The sequence below is a fragment of the Taudactylus pleione genome, unplaced genomic scaffold, assembly GCF_031769625.1.
Source record: "Taudactylus pleione unplaced genomic scaffold, aTauple2 ptg000377l, whole genome shotgun sequence".
Taxonomy (NCBI): Eukaryota; Metazoa; Chordata; class Amphibia; order Anura; family Myobatrachidae; genus Taudactylus; species Taudactylus pleione.
Genome location: NW_028284778.1, coordinates 8,027,651 through 8,044,156, shown reverse-complemented (window position 1 = coordinate 8,044,156; position 16,506 = coordinate 8,027,651). Strand labels below are relative to the sequence as shown.

General features: G+C 41.6%; 1 protein-coding gene and 1 pseudogene across 2 annotated transcripts in view; one reads left to right on the top strand and one right to left on the bottom strand.

Annotated features, from left to right (window-relative positions):
* The window catches only part of LOC148508117 (uncharacterized), a 144,745-nt gene that overhangs the window by 38,564 nt on the left and 89,675 nt on the right, over window positions 1-16,506 (bottom strand). The window lies entirely within an intron of this gene.
* The window catches only part of LOC148508118 (uncharacterized), a 91,203-nt pseudogene that overhangs the window by 12,824 nt on the left and 61,873 nt on the right, over window positions 1-16,506 (top strand). Inside the window, exons 6-7 of the transcript XR_015869630.1 lie at window positions 11,072-11,494; window positions 14,053-14,487. The product of XR_015869630.1 is annotated as an uncharacterized LOC148508118 (transcript). The remainder of the gene's footprint in view (window positions 1-11,071; window positions 11,495-14,052; window positions 14,488-16,506) is intronic.

Here is a 16,506-nt window from a genome sequence, read left to right as displayed (position 1 = left end):
TCTCCTCTACTCATCAGGAGGGTCACTGCCTTGTTCTGCTAACTCCAAGGAAGAACTAGAAGAGGTTGTCTGTCATTGATGCACATGTATAATATATAACTTTTATTGTTAGCTGTAACATGTATACTTTATATGCAGTCAGTGATATATTAAAGGAAAGAGAATTAGAAATGTGAATATAGAATGAAGCGTGTGTAATATGGAAATTCGGAGCCGTACGGCCCTGCCATTAATTGCTCATATTTATGTTTATATATGCTTGTCTTTCTCACTAGTTGTATATCATTATATACTGAGATAATAAATTGTTTATTCCAAATCCCTCAATATTGATCAGCGTTTTATTCTCTGTACACTTATGTCTATTTATTTCAGTTATTGGTGATCCCAACACAGATCTTTCACAGAGAATATCGTCTGATTCTATTTACAGTACAAAAAAATTAGAGTATAACGTTTTGTACAATGTATCTCTAATTATAATCCTCATATAGTTCCTGTATCTATTCTGCAGCTCATATACGGTACACTCTGTGGTGTCTACATGTATATAATTTATTATAATCCTCATATGTATACTGTATCTATTCTGCAGCTCATATACACTCCGTGGTGTCTACAATGTATCATTTATTATATTCCTAATATGTATACTGTATCTATTCTGCAGCTCATATACACTCTGTGGATTCTTCAATGTATCATTTATTATACTCATGAATACTGTATCTATTCTGCAGCTCATATACACTCCGTGGTTACTACATTGTATCTTTTACATTTGACATAAGAACTATCATGCAAGATTTAAAGATAGCTGACTGCATGCACAGGTCAGTGTGATCCATGTTGCTGGCATCTGTGTTAAAAAATTGATTCAGAGATGCACACATGGATCAGTACGAACGGTGTGTGCGTGCATCTGAGGAAAAAAAAAACAATAAGACATATATGCATGGACGGATCATTGAGATCGATCCATGGATCTGTGTTAAAAAAAAAAAAAATTGAAAACAAGTGTAACTTTTTTTTAAATGGTGTGTGTGTGTCCCCTTTCCCCTGAAGCACAACTAGACCCAGAATTTTCACAGCCGGTCCTGGTTGTGAAAATACAGGTGACTATCAACATAGGGGTCACCTATATTTAGCACAACCAGCACTGGGCTTGTCAGCCAGTCCTGGTTGCCAAAATACAGGGGACAGAAGACGTAGGGGTCCCCTGTATTTAGTGCAACCAGCACTGGGCTCAGTTGGTCCTGGTTTTGGAGATGCAGGGGACAAAAAGTGTAGAGATTCCCTGTATTAACCAAAACCAAACAAAAATCCGTGCTGTGTTTATTTATACACAGATACAGGCATCACGGATCTCCCTGATCCGAGCCTGCATCTGTCTGTGCACAATAGATATTGTGTGAATTTCAAAATGGTGCTGTGGATCCAGGCCTGCTGCCAACACAGCACCACCACCGATGGGTCCCACAGCGCCATCAGGTTCCACCGATAACACCCGCACCGCTGCCACTATTGCTTGCTACCTCCCCAGGTCCCAAATGCAGCTAACACCCGCTTCCTACCCATGAACCCACTGCCTTTGTGCTCCCAAGTGCTACACACATGTCTTTGTGCTCCCAAGTGAAGCCACAGTGAGTACACCCCCAGGATGAAGGCACCTACTGAGGCTGTGCAGCAAGTTGAAGTTCCCCATATCTATAATGTGGCATTTTTGAGGTAATAGTTTAAAAACTGTAACTTTCTTAATTACCCTACCCTACCCTGGAACAATAGCTACCTACTAAAGCAAACCCCAAGTCTAAATTTGTCTCACACCCTGACTTATACCTTCCCAAAAATCCCCCATAGACTATAGCACAAAAGTGGTCCTGAGAGTGTAGGAAAAAACTGACATTGGAACTTTAGATTACTCCCAAATTCTCATGTTTTTGCCCTAAGCGACAGACCTATCCACCGAAGCCCCAAATTTCAGCTCGGTACGTCCAATAGCTTTTGAGATGTAGCCCTGCCCCCTCCCCTTTCCTCAGAAATTCTCTATGGGAGAATTCAGTTTTTTTTTTATTCAGCCTTAATATAATATAAGGGCACGATCGTATCATACCCTTATATCTATGATATAAAGCATGGCCATTCCTTTCTGTGCACAGCAGATGTTTCATTATATTTATTATTACGTTCAGTTCTGTCATAACGCTAGGAGTCTATGCATTGTATTAGATTTTATTCATATATTCAGCTGCGCAATCACTCATTCCGATTGTGTGCATTGTATTATGTGTAAGATACGTATAACTAGTGATAAGAAGCTTACCGAATACGGCTGTTGTATGTGTGCATATATCTTCAATGATAAACTCTTATCTGCACATTCCAGCCTGAGCCCGCGCTTACACGTCCTAACAAAGGCATCTGTGAGAACAATCGGATGGTGGCAGGCCGGGGATGTGTACACATAGATACTACCAACGTACACAAGAGGTCCTCTGACCTATAGAACATTGCGTTATTGAGATGTACTAACTCGTGGCCAATAGTGTGAGGACTTGTGGATATAACCTGTAGCTTGTATGAAACGCTTTGTTGTTATCTGTATAAATTACCCTGCACTAACCTTAGTGTGCTCTTATTGAAGCCTGATGCTAAATACTTAGCCACATATTGATTCATTGTATTTGGTGGTAGTTTTGCATTTATTTGGACTTTGGAAATCCATGCAAGCTGATCAGACATTTACTTTTAAAGACATTTTATATATGTGTGTATATATTTATATATTTATATATATATATATATATATATATATATGTGTTTGTGTATATTATATATATATATGTATTTTTATATTGTGGCAAAGAGGGTACTTTGCCACATTCTGATGTACACAACAGGACTCGCTCCCTAGGACAAGGGGCAGACAGGGTTAGGGATACAGATGCCTCCTACAGGAAAGGTTTTACACACAGCTGCACTACATGGATGTGACTGCTGTAGAGTGTGTGAAGCATAAAAGGATTGTGGGATCCAGTTGCCAGGGCTTCCGCTGCTGACCAGCTGCCGGATGATAGAAAGGGCCTGTGGGGCATAGCTAGTGTCAGGAAGCCATCTAATGTATACAAGTGTCCTATATTAATGTTTGTGATCAGTAAAGAAGCCATCTGACATAGCCAACTGGTGTGAAGAGTCGTTCTTTATAAGCAGATTCTTACAAAGCGGTTTCATTCGTGGGATCCTTCTGCCAGCCGCGTTCCGTGTGGCAGAGACCAGGCGCTGTCTTGCAGTGAGGGTAACTGGCTTGTAAAAATCAGTTTATATGCACATGTGGAGAAATTATGGAAAGCGCATATGTGTAAGGTCTATGCTGTGTCCTTGAAGAGAAATAAGGGCCTGATTAAGAGCCGGATGCAATGGAGATTTTTACACAGATCGATATAATATAATATATACAGGATCCATCACCTGACTCCGGCTGTGTCAGGAATGTCTATGACAAAATGGCAGCTAAAGCCCCTGTCGCCCCGCCCCCTCTGCTCTGTGAATGGGAGACTATAAGAATATGGCCGCCGGTCACCGTACATGAGGACACCATTAGACTATATTTCTGTTACTCTAGTGATGAAGCTGTGAGCCGCAGGTTCAGGTGGACTCTAGTAAACAGGACGGCCTTCCTACTTTATGCCGCCTGATTGGCAGAAGCGAGTAGTCAATCAGAAGCGAGTAGCCAAGGAAGGCGGTCACTTTTAGAAGAGGGGTGGGGCAGACAGTAGTCATAGCTACACGGAGGAGAGGGGCATGGCTATCTAGAGGGGCGTTCTTTTTTGTATAACTGCAGCTTCCAGGTGACGGTCCCAGCAGGTATAAGTAGCAGGTGATGGTATTTATTATTATACAGGGGGAGCAGAATATAGTGCCTCATTATTATCATACAGGTATAGCAGACACCAGTGTTCTATATAATACAGGTGTAACAGACTCTGGTGTTACTAAAATACAGCTGGAGCAGCCTTTAGTGCTGCAGTATGTATACACAGGTAGAGGAGACGCCAGTGTTGGTATAAAACAGGTGGAGCACAACCTTTTGTTTCTATAATACAGCTGGAGCAGACTCTGGTGCTGCATCACCATTATACAGGTGGAGCAGATCCCAGTATTGGCATAATACAGGTGGAGCAGATCCTTTTGTTACTATAATACTGCTGGCGTAGACTCTGGTGCTTCATAATCATTATACAGGTGGAGCAGACACCGGTGCTGATATGATACAGGTGGAGCAGAACTTTTTGCTACTATAATACAGCTGGAGCAGACTCTGGTGCTGCATTATCATTACACATGTAGCTACAACAGAAGCAGGAAGTTCTCTCTTTTTTTGGGGGGGGGGCACACAACCTACTAATTAATAAAATGTAACCTGTAATAGTGTCAGTAAGAAATGACCGAGGTGTTAAACGTATAGCGCAATAAGTCAGGAAATACACAGAACGTAACAGAAAGATGATATAAAGCCTGGTGTAAAAAGGGCCAATAACCCCTCAGTACTGACCAGCTGTGTGATGGGAGACGTATATAGTGATTATCTGTATCATTTATGGTCAGACATATACATCATGGCCCAGTGCTCTGAGGTAAGGGGAATATGTATATATACAGGTAATCACACTAAGTGTAAGGTGGAAGATTCCCTCTGTATAATAATGCGTCGGCCTTCGCCTGATTATATGCTATTGTCTGACATGTCCAAGTGCTCATATCTGACATGGTGCATTCACATGAAAGACACATAGAATAATCCCATCTATCTGACATGCAGGGCCGGCCCTAGCCCAAATTGTTTGGTAAGCGAGTATATTTTTTGGCGCCCCCCCTATGCAGTGCCCCCGGTAGTGGTCCCCCCTGTGCAGTTCCCCCAGTAGTAGTACCCCCTGTGCATGGCCCCTTATATAGTGCCCCCCCAGTAGTGGTCCCCCCCTGTGCAGTGCCCCTTATATAGTGCCCCCAGTAGTAGTCCCCCCATGCAGTGGCCCCAATAGTGGTACCCTTTATGCAGTGCCCTTTAAACAGTGGCCCCAGTTGTAGTTCCCCCCCTATGCAGTACCCCCAGTATTGCCCTTTATATAGTGCCCCCAGTAGTGGTCCCCCCTCTTGTAGTGCCCCTAGTAGTAGTCCCCCCCATGTAGTAGACCCCCAGTGGAGGTTCCCCCCCTATGCTGTGCCCCCAGTAGTAGGCCCCCCCTTGTATTGCCCCCAGTAGTAGGCCCCCCCTTGTAGTGCCCCCAGTAGTAGCCTCCCCCCCTTGTATTGCCCCCCTTGTAGTGCTCCCAGTAGTACCCCCCTTGTAGTGCCCGCAGTAGTAGCCCACCCCTTGTAGTGCCCCCAGTAGTAATCCCCCCCCGCAGTAGAGACATAATAAAAAAAAAAACACTTACCTTATACCCCGCTCCTGCTCCTGGTCCCGCCGCCACTATCAGTTCCTCCGTCAGTCCTCCGGGCCACTTTGCAGCATGGGAGAGACGTCATGACGTCTCTCCCATTACCCACTGCGGGAGCCGGAAGATGCCCGGCTCCGGCAGTGGGAGCAGCAGCTGATGAGAGTCTGTCTGACTCTCATCAGCTGCTAAAGCAAGCACACAGCTGACGGCGCCGGCGGCTGTGTGTTTGGCACTGTGTAGTGCTGACCGAACTCCGTCCGGTCACAGAGACACAGACTGCCCGCGGCCCGCATGGTACGCAGCTGAGGCGCCCTCCACTATGTGGCGCCCTACGCAGCTGCTTACCATGCGTAATGGGAGAACTGGCCCTGCTGACATGGTACATTCACATGTAACATACCTAGAATAATCTCATATATCTGACATGGTGCATTCACATGCAACATACATAGAATAATCCCATCTATCTGACATGGTGCATTCGCATGTAACATACATAGCGTAATCTCATATATCTGACATGGTGCATTCGCATGTAACATACATGGAATAATCCCATATATCTGACATGGTGCATTCGCATGTAACATACATGGAATAATCCCATCTATCTGACATGGTGCATTCGCATGTAACATACATAGCGTAATCTCATATATCTGACATGGTGCATTCGCATGTAACATACATGGAATAATCCCATATATCTGACATGGTGCATTCGCATTAACATACATAGCGTAATCTCATATATCTGACATGGTACATTCACATGTAACATACATAGAGTAATCCCATGTATCTGATATGGTGCCATATGTAACATACATAGAATAATCCCATCTATCTGTCATGGTGCATTCACATGTAACATACATAGTGATCCCATATATCTGACATGATGCATTCACATGTAACATTCATAGAATAATCACATATCTGACATGGTGCATTCACATGTAACATACATAGAATAACCCCATCTATCTGACATGGTGCAGTCACATGTAACATACATAGAATAATCCCATCTATCTGACATTATGCATTCACATGTAACCTACATAGAATAATCCCATATATCTGACATGGTGCATTTTCATGTAACATACATGGAATAATCCCATATATCTGACATTGTGTCACATGTAACATACATAGAATAATCCAACCTATCTGACATGGGGCATTTACATGTAGCATACCTAGAATAATCCCATATATCTGACATGGTGCATTCACATGTATCATACATAGAGTAATCCCATATATCTGACATGGTGCCATATGTAACATACATGGAATAATCCCATCTATCTGACATGGTGCATTCACATGTAACATTCATAGAATAATCACATATCTGACATGGTGCATTCACAAGTAACAAACATAGAGTAATCCCATCTATCTGACATGGTGCAATCACATGTAACATACATAGAATAATCACATATCTGACATGGTGTCACAAGTAACATACATAGTATAATCCCATATATATGATGTGGTTTATTCACATGTAACATACATAGAACAATCCCATCTATATGACATGGTGCATTCACATGTAACATACATAGAATAACCCCATATATCTGACATAGTGCTGTCACATGTAACATACATAGAGCAGACGGTGTAATGGTTAGCATTACTGCCTCACAGCACTGAGGTTGTGGGTTCGATTCCCTCTACGGCCCTAAACTGTGTGGAGTTTGTATATTCTCCCTGTGCTTGCGTGGGTTTCCTCCGGGTGCTCCGGTTTCCTCCCACACTCCAAAAATATTCTGGTAGGTTAATTGGCTCCCAACAAAAATTAACCCTAGTGTGTATGTATGTGTGTCTACAAGTGGTAGGGAATATAGATTGTAAACTCCACTGGGGGAGGGACTGATGTGAATCGCCAAATATTCTCTGTAAAGCGCTGCGGAATATGTGTGCACTATATAAATAACTGGTAATAAAAAAAATAATAATGTCATATATCTGACATGGTGCATTCACATGTAACATACATAGAATAATCCCATCTATCTGACATGGTGCATTCGCATGTAACATACATAGCGTAATCCCATATATCTGACATGGTGCATTCGCATGTAACATACATCAATAATCCCATATATTTTAGATGGTGCATTCACATGTAACATACATAGAATAATCCCATATATCTGACAAGGTGCCATATGTAACATACCTATAATAATCCCATATAGCTGAGTGGGCAGCAATATAATGATATATTACTTACCAATACAATACAACGTATATGAGCTTTCCCAGGTATCCATCAATATCAATATAATACAATGTTTATGGACTTTCCCAGGTATCCTTGTGGGACAATGTACATATAGCTGCATAGAGTATAGGACACATGGGTTAGATCCCAAATGTAAGTATAAGCAATCTGCAAAGAGACCCAGATATTACTACAGCATAACATCTAGTTGTATAGCATTGCAGGTTACTACGGTGACATATTGCATCTAGCATTACCGGTTACCACGGTGACACATAGCATCTAGTTAATATAAAGCATTGCAGGTTACCACAGTAAAACATAGCATCTAGTTATACAGCATTGCAGGTTTTCACGGTGACATATAGCATCTAGATATACAGCATTGCAGGTTACCACATTGACATATAGCATCTAGTTATACAGCATCGCAGGTTACTACAGTGACATATAGCATCTAGTTATACAGCATCGCAGGTTACTACAGTGACATATAGCATCTAGTTATACAGCATCGCCGGTTACCACGGTGACATATAGCATCTAGGTATACAGCAATTGCAGGTTACCACGGTGACATGTAGCCTCTAGTTATACAGCATTGCAGGTTACCACGGTGACATGTAGCCTCTAGTTATACAGCATTGCAGGTTACCACGGTGACATATAGCAGCCAATTGTTACTAAAGTAAAAGTAATAAGACTTTCCTGCGCTTGTGATGTACTAAGCAGCTCAGTAGTGTACGGATAGGATAAAATATGATTATACTGAGTGCTGATATTTATGTGGAGGCTATCCTTATTTATAAAGAAGAAATACACATACATACACCAGCACAAGCACTGAGATTATGTGTATAGCTCTTATGAGAATATGTGGAAGGGTGGGTCCATGTGAAGGTAATGTGGAATGGCAATCACAAGGTGACCTGTCCCTACCGTACCCTAAGATGGTTGTCTTCTTCCTGGATGCGGTCCGGTACATACCCGGCAGGTACGCCTGTAACGCCCGATCTGTGCTTAATCTGAATCCTGATAAGATGGGGCCAGGTTACCGATGATGGTTTTCACTGTACTCACAGCGTATGCGGTGTGCTGACTCGCATCCCGCTGGATGACATCATCGGCCGGCCGATGTTAGAGAGGGAAGTTTCCAGTTAATCTCTGTCCGTTTCCCACTAATAACCAATGCGTTTCACACAGTTTGGTATTTTCTCGGGGTAAGGCTGATCTTCCATGTGTCCATATTTATACTAAATCCTTTAGGGGTCAGTACCCTCAGTAGGTGGTTATTAGTATAACATAATACAGATGGAGCTGACCCAGTGTTACATGTAATACATCTGGAGCAGATCCCGGTGTTACATATAATACAGGTGGAGCAGACCCATGTGTCACATATAATACAGGTGACATATAGCATCTAGTTGTACAGCATTGCAGGTTACCACGATGAACTATAGCATCTAGTTATACAGCATTGCAGGTTACCACGGTGACCTATAGCATCTAGTTATACAGCATTGCAGGTTACCACGGTGACCTATAGCATCTAGTTATACAGCATTGCAGGTTACCATGGTGACATATAGCATTGCAGGTTAACATGGTGACATATAGCATCTAGTTATACAGCATTGCAGGTTACCACGGTGACTTATAGCATCTAGTTATACAGCATTGCAGGTTACCATGGTGACTTATAGCATCTAGTTATACAGCATTGCAGGTTACCATGGTGACATATAGCATCTAGTTATACAGCATTGCAGGTTATAACGGTGACATATAGCATCTAGTTATACAGCATTGCAGGTTATAACGGTGACATATAGCATCTAGTTATACAGCATTGCAGGTTAACATGGTGACATATAGTATCTAGTTATACAGCATTGCAGGTTAACATGGTGACATATAGCATCTAGTTATACAGCATTGCAGGTTACCACGGTGACTTATAGCATCTAGTTATACAGCATTGCAGGTTACCATGGTGACATATAGCATCTAGTTATACAGCATTGCAGGTTATAACGGTGACCTATAGCATCTAGTTATACAGCATTGCAGGTTACCACGGTGACCTAGAACATCTAGTTACACAGCATACCACGGTGACATATAGCATACCTCCCAACATGACCCTCTCCAGCAGAGACACACTGCTCTGGTCCTGGGGCTGCAGCGCAGTTCAAAATTCAAATAGGGGAGCCACACCAACTGTCATTTCACACACTGCCAAACATCACTGGCTGGGGCTCACTGGCAGTTGGTGAGACTCCCCTATTTGAATTTTGGACTGTACTGCAGCCCCATCTCTGGAGCCACCACCAATCATAAATTCCAGGGAAGTCCAGGACCAGAGCATTGTGTCCCTCGAGAAGGTCATGTTGGGAGGTATGATATAGCATCTAGTTATACAGCATTGCAGGTTACCACAGTGACATATAGCATCTAGTTATACAGCATTGCAGGTTAACATGGTGACATATAGCATCTAGTTATACAGCATTGCAGGTTACCATGGTGACATATAGCATCTAGTTATACAGCATTGCAGGTTACCACGGTGACCTATAGCATCTAGTTATACAGCATTGCAGGTTACCAGGGTGACCTATAGCATCTAGTTATACAGCATTGCAGGCTACCAAGTGACCTTTAGCATCTAGTTAGTTATACAGCATTGCAAGTTACCACGGTGACCTATAGCATCTAGTTATACAGCATTGCAGGTTAACATGGTGACATATAGCATCTAGTTATACAGCATTGCAGGTTACCATGGTGACCTATAGCATCTAGTTATACAGCATTGCAGGTTACCACTGTGACATATAGCATCTAGTTATACAGCATTGCAGGTTACCTTTGTACATTGTACATGGGACTGTTACCCAGTGAAATATTTTTGGAGAGGTTTTCAGTTGTATTCCTCTACTCACTTAATTGCACCCCCCCTTTCCCCCTCCCGCCCCGGTGTGTGCAGTGTTGGGTATCCGCAACTCCTCCTTGGAATGGATCAAAAGGAGCACAAAGGGTGTAGCTCATAAATATGTCCTCCAAACCATGATACGGACATACCTTGCTTGCATAGTTTTATTCAAGAATAATCTCTTTTTCGTTCATGTATCAAATGAATTTGGTGGTATCCTCTTTGGACACTTGTGTGAGGAGACTCTAAGACTTTTTGAAAAGTTTTATTGATCTCCATACATTTGTCATTGATAATAGTATGTACAAATAATGGTGTAGGAAGTGTCCAGGACATGTTTTACCAAGTTTGTGGGTTTCCTTTCTAGACAGATGTATTTTATTTTTTTGTGTTTTGCATTCTTTTTTAGGTATTTTTTAGGTTGATGTTGTGACTAATATTAAGGTTGAAAATATAGATGGAGAAGAAGAGACCTGTGTGACTGATATGAAGACAGAAGATATAGCGGAAGAAGAGACGTATGTGTCTGATATGAAGGCAGAAGAGCTAGAGGGAGAAGAAGAGACGCGTGTGACTGATATTAAGGCAGAAGATATAGATGGAGAAGAAGAGACGTATGTGACTGATAATGAGGCAGAAGATACAGTATAGAGGGAGAAGAAGAGACGTATGTGACTGATCTGAAGGCAGAAGATATAGCTGGAGAAGAAGAGACGTATGTGACTGATATGAAGGCAGAAGATATAGCAGGAGAAGAAGAGACGTATGTGACTGATATGAAGGCAGAAGATATAGATGGAGAAGAGACGTATGTGAGTGGTGATCAGCAGTGTAAGGCGGAGGAAATCCCTACAGATCTCACCACAGGTTAGTAATAAAGACTTATTACAGAAAGGGTCACATACTCCTTACAGTACAACACAGTGCCGTAACTAGCTATGGGTGACTGGCCAGTATATGAAACCAATCGGGTGTCCTTAGGACAGTTATCGTTACTTACTGAAGCAGCATCATACCCCTTCCGCATGATGTAATGGCATTGCGCGCTCAGTGGACGGGGCCAGCACAGGGTGCAACCGTGCCCAGTTAAAACAATCCTTTATTCTACACGTTCAGCCAAAGGGCTTGGCCTGGCCTTCTTATACTACATAGGATAATATGCTGAATATTTCTGCTCACTTCCTAGTAAGAAGAACTAGTAGACATTTCTGTACATTGAAGGGATCACCATGAGGGTGGGGAACATGTCTTTTGGGATTAAATAATTTCCACCCACTCTACCCTCCTGCTTTGTCATAATGAGAAATTGCAATAAAAAAATAAATATTCATGTAAATATTCCCCAAAATGTCGACCTCTGCACATTTCCAGCTTCTCTTTTCGTACATCCCATGGATACTGCGCATCTTTCCTGCAAGCCTGGAGGCAGCAGTGTCTTGTTCACGTGCCTTCAGCTTTCATGGTCTAGTACAGGCCTGGCCAAACTGTGACCCTCCAGCTGTTGTGTAACTACACATCCCAGCATGCCCTGCCACAGTTTTAGCAGTTCCTAATAGCCAAACTTTGGTAGGGCATGCTGGGACTTGTAGTTTCACAGCAGATGGGGAGCCACAGGTTGGCCAGTATTATAATTCCTATTGAACTTACTGTATATATATGTACAGATATAAAGCTATTTATACCTATCATATGGGTTACCCTGGAGCCTCAGGGCAACTAAGTTCCCGGTCTGTAGGACTGCTCTTATACAGCGCTAAGCGCAGGGCACAGAGTATCTAATAATGTTACATGTACTAACTGGGCACTTTTATATAATAGCAATTTCCCCATAGTGTCTGTGTGACCAATGGCAAATGCACTAAGCGGCCAGGTTACCCGATAAGGAAAGGTTATTGTGTCATCCAGACACAGGCAGTGACATGTTAGTGAAGCCTGTGATTAACCATTTGCCCTAGTGACACCTTTGCCTTTTGGTCTTCCTGCATATTGGAGTTTCCTGTTCATGCCTTCCGTACTAAGGAGACCAGTCATGTAACACGTCGTGTTTAGGTCACAGTAATTTAGTTTTCTTTATGATGACTAAATATTCTGTGTAATAAGTGGCAGGTTTATCACAGGAGGAATGCAATTAACCTGTTACTGTGAAATTTAAATTATATTTAATTTTGGTTTCCTGATGTGATAACTTATGTAGAGAGGTTTGGACTGGACCCCAGCTGTATTATATACATTTTCTGTATGTAAAGAACTGATGTGGCTCTGTAAGGTGTATACCCTCTGACTATCTGAGAGGAGAGAACCTGTGTAACACCTTGTATGCTTTGGAATAACTGTCTTTGTAAAGACAAATCCTATGGGCAATAAATATCCAATTGCCTTAGACACCTGCATCTGCTCGTATCCTGTGACTACCAGAGTGGCACCAAACACTACTTCCAGCTGTTCTGGTTTGAACCTGAGCCCAGTGTTTCCAAGCTCAGTCCTTCTTCCAGATACCCTGTGCAGACTGGTCCACAGTGAGAGATAAGTGGAAATTAGCCAGCACCACCCAGGAGGCATTGGGAGGAGTCAGTAACATGTGGTTGCTGATGGTAAGAATCCCTAGGAGTGTTGAAGCCCTAAAAAATTCTACGATAACTTGGAGGAACAAGGACACCGCTGACAATCTTTGCTGGATACAAGTGTGTATCCAGCAAAGGTCAGTATAAGGCTTTGTTCATATTTTGCTCAAAACATTTAAGTTTGCAGCCCAGCGTCAGGAGTTCCTAATTTTCTGCAAGTTCCTAATCTATGAATGATCCTTCATAGACCACTAACTTGTAGTTACATCTTCCTCGCCTCCCAGCTACAGAAGCTCATTGTGAAACAAAAACCTATTGCCACGCGGCTGCTACCATGTAACGTATGGGTAACATCCAGTGCTGCTCTATTTTATTTTGTTTCTAAATTGTGCCTAAAGTTCTGAATGCTGTCAATCAAGCCGATATGAGGCCGTTTTGAATATGGCTCAGTAGCCTATGCTTGTTTAGACGTTAGCCTCTGGATCTGGGAGGTGAGCACATGTTACCAGCAGTTTAATGGTGTTTCATGCATATACATTATAAATACTTTCAAGAATCTTGATACTTTGCTGTAGGCTTAAATGTTTTGCTTAAGTCCTTGTGCTTGGATTGCTAGATGCACCCAGGTTTGTACTGAAGTCGCCAATGCCGACAACAATTGTCTTTATGTTTTGTATTACAATAAACATGTAACCCTGTGATAACTATAGCATAGCATAATATGTGACCGTTATACATTGTACCATGACACAACGGAACTTCCCCATTTGTTGCTAATTTGGGGACCTATCATCGTAGTCTCTATTGGAAAACTCCCTGTTACAGGGAAACAATACTTTTATCATATATTTATTTTATTCCCAGCAGATGGATGTAACAGAAGGAAGGTCTCAGAGGGACATCCCATCTTATCTACAGATGGTGACATAGAAGATCACATCACCCGAGATTCTCTAGGACAAAACCCTAACACCACAATTATACATCCAGCACCTCACAGTGCACATGTGTCATCTAATCCCTCTGATTATGGGGAATGTTCTCCTGATACCTCAGATAGTGGTACACGTATTACAGCTCCTGCAGTAGATAAACTATTTTCCTGTTTTATAGATGCCCTACAGAATACAAAAGTCATTAATGACCAACCAAGACCAGTGCAAAGCCCCATACATGCTCTGAGTGTGGGAAATGTTTCACCTATAAATCAGTTCTTGTTACACATCAAAGATTTCACACAGGTGAGAAACCATTTTCATGCCCTGAGTGTGGGAAATGTTTTACACAGAATCACAGCTTGTTATACATCAGAGAAGTCATACAGGTGAAGACCAGTTTCTATGCTCTGAGTGTGGGAAAAGTTTAATCTATAAATCAGCTCTTGTTACACATCAGAGACATCACACAAGTGAGAAACCGTTTCCATGCTCTGATTTTTGATAAATGTTTCAGAGACAATATACATCTTGTTAGACATCTAAGATGTCACACAGGTGAGGAGCAGTTTTCATGCTGAGTGTGGGAAATGTTTTACACAGAAATCAGATCTTGTTAAACATCAGAGAACTCACACAGGTGAGAAACCATTTCCATGCTCTAATTATGGGAAATATTTTGCAGAAGAATAGACTAATTAGACACCAGAGACATCACACAAGTGAGAAACCATTTCCTTGCTCTGACTAGGAAATGTTTCAGAGACAAAACCTATCTTTTTAGACATCAAAGATGTCACATGTGAGGAACAGATTCCATGCTCTGAGTGTGGAAAATGTTTTACATAGAAATCAGATCTTGTTACACAACAAATAATACATTAAAAAACATGAGCTGATAGACATGAAACCCAATACTTATAATAATTCAAATGCTTCAAATCTTTTGGCTAATCTATTGTGTTTTGAGTACCAGCAATAGCAGAATAGACAATACACAGCGCCATCAGTAGACAAAATTGGTAAATTTTCCACACAATAATTAACCTATAATAAAGACAAGTACTGTATATATTACACAGTCATGGACAACAGAAGGGAACAGATGAAAGAACAGGGAGGGAAAGATGTATTTTGTGTTGCTAACCAAAAACAAGTAGTCCTCAGTCTCCTTGAACTCTATCCAAGAAAACAATGTGGAGACAAATTCCGAATGTCAGTCCATCGTGGAGAACATCACATCCTCCATCTGATTTTAGACGTATGTGATTTAATGAGTTGTCATTACCTGTGTGTGATGGGGATAAGAGCAGCATAAATTATAGTAGCACACTGCCTGTTGTATAGTCACACACAGTGCAATATATGTCCTTTCATCAATCTGCATTTCATTCCACTGACCAATTGGCTCAGTTGTAGGCCTGTGTCTTATCAGCCATACTATATCATACCATTCAGTCTTAGGGGGTAGCTAGCTGAGGGGGGCAACTAATTGTGGTAATACACAAAGTGTGGAATAACTGAGTGGGTTTTCTAAACAGTTAAAAAAAAAAGTGTAACAGACATTGAACACCATCTGTGACGAGGTAATTTTGTAATCGAACTTGACATTTCTTTATGTACTGTCCTACAAATGTAAACTTTTAACCCAGAATCAACATGTATTAAAAATTGCTCTTTATATCACTCCATGGTATCTTCTCTAAGGTTATTACATCCATCTCTCTCCCTGTATCTCACCCCTCTGTACACATTGCCACCTCATTACTCTACTCCCTTATATATACACGAGCTTTTTCCTATATCACTCCATGGTATCTTCTTTAAGGCTATTACATACATCACTCTCCCTGTATGTCACCTGATAATGCAATGTGTTCTAGATTACTTATAAACCTTACCCGTCACAAAGAGAAATGAAATAATTCACACAAATACAGATTCTAAAATAAATGACAATGCTTTTACTTAAAGACAGCTTAATTATACATGTATTTTGCCAATGCAGAGTTACAACAAAAACACTTAAGTTATATCAGCAGCCGTAAGGAATGAGTGTAAAATAAATTTGTGACACCTAGTGCAGCAATACCAGTGAGCCAATTTCATACATATGTACGGCAACACCCAGACCCTCGTTGTGTGCTCTCTCTCCTTCATTCTCCAACTGCTCCCCCCTCCTTCCTTCTCTGGTGAGTTTTTATACTTAATTCTGGCTATACATCCAGTTAATCCAATGGGGAATATTAATGTATTTAATATTCATACGTACTAGGCCTTATTTGGTAATGGGTGTCTTAACCATAATATTGACACTATTCTGTGTTATCTTTCTGTTCCCATGTAAAATTCTAATATAATTGCCCCTTTAGCCTTCAGCTCC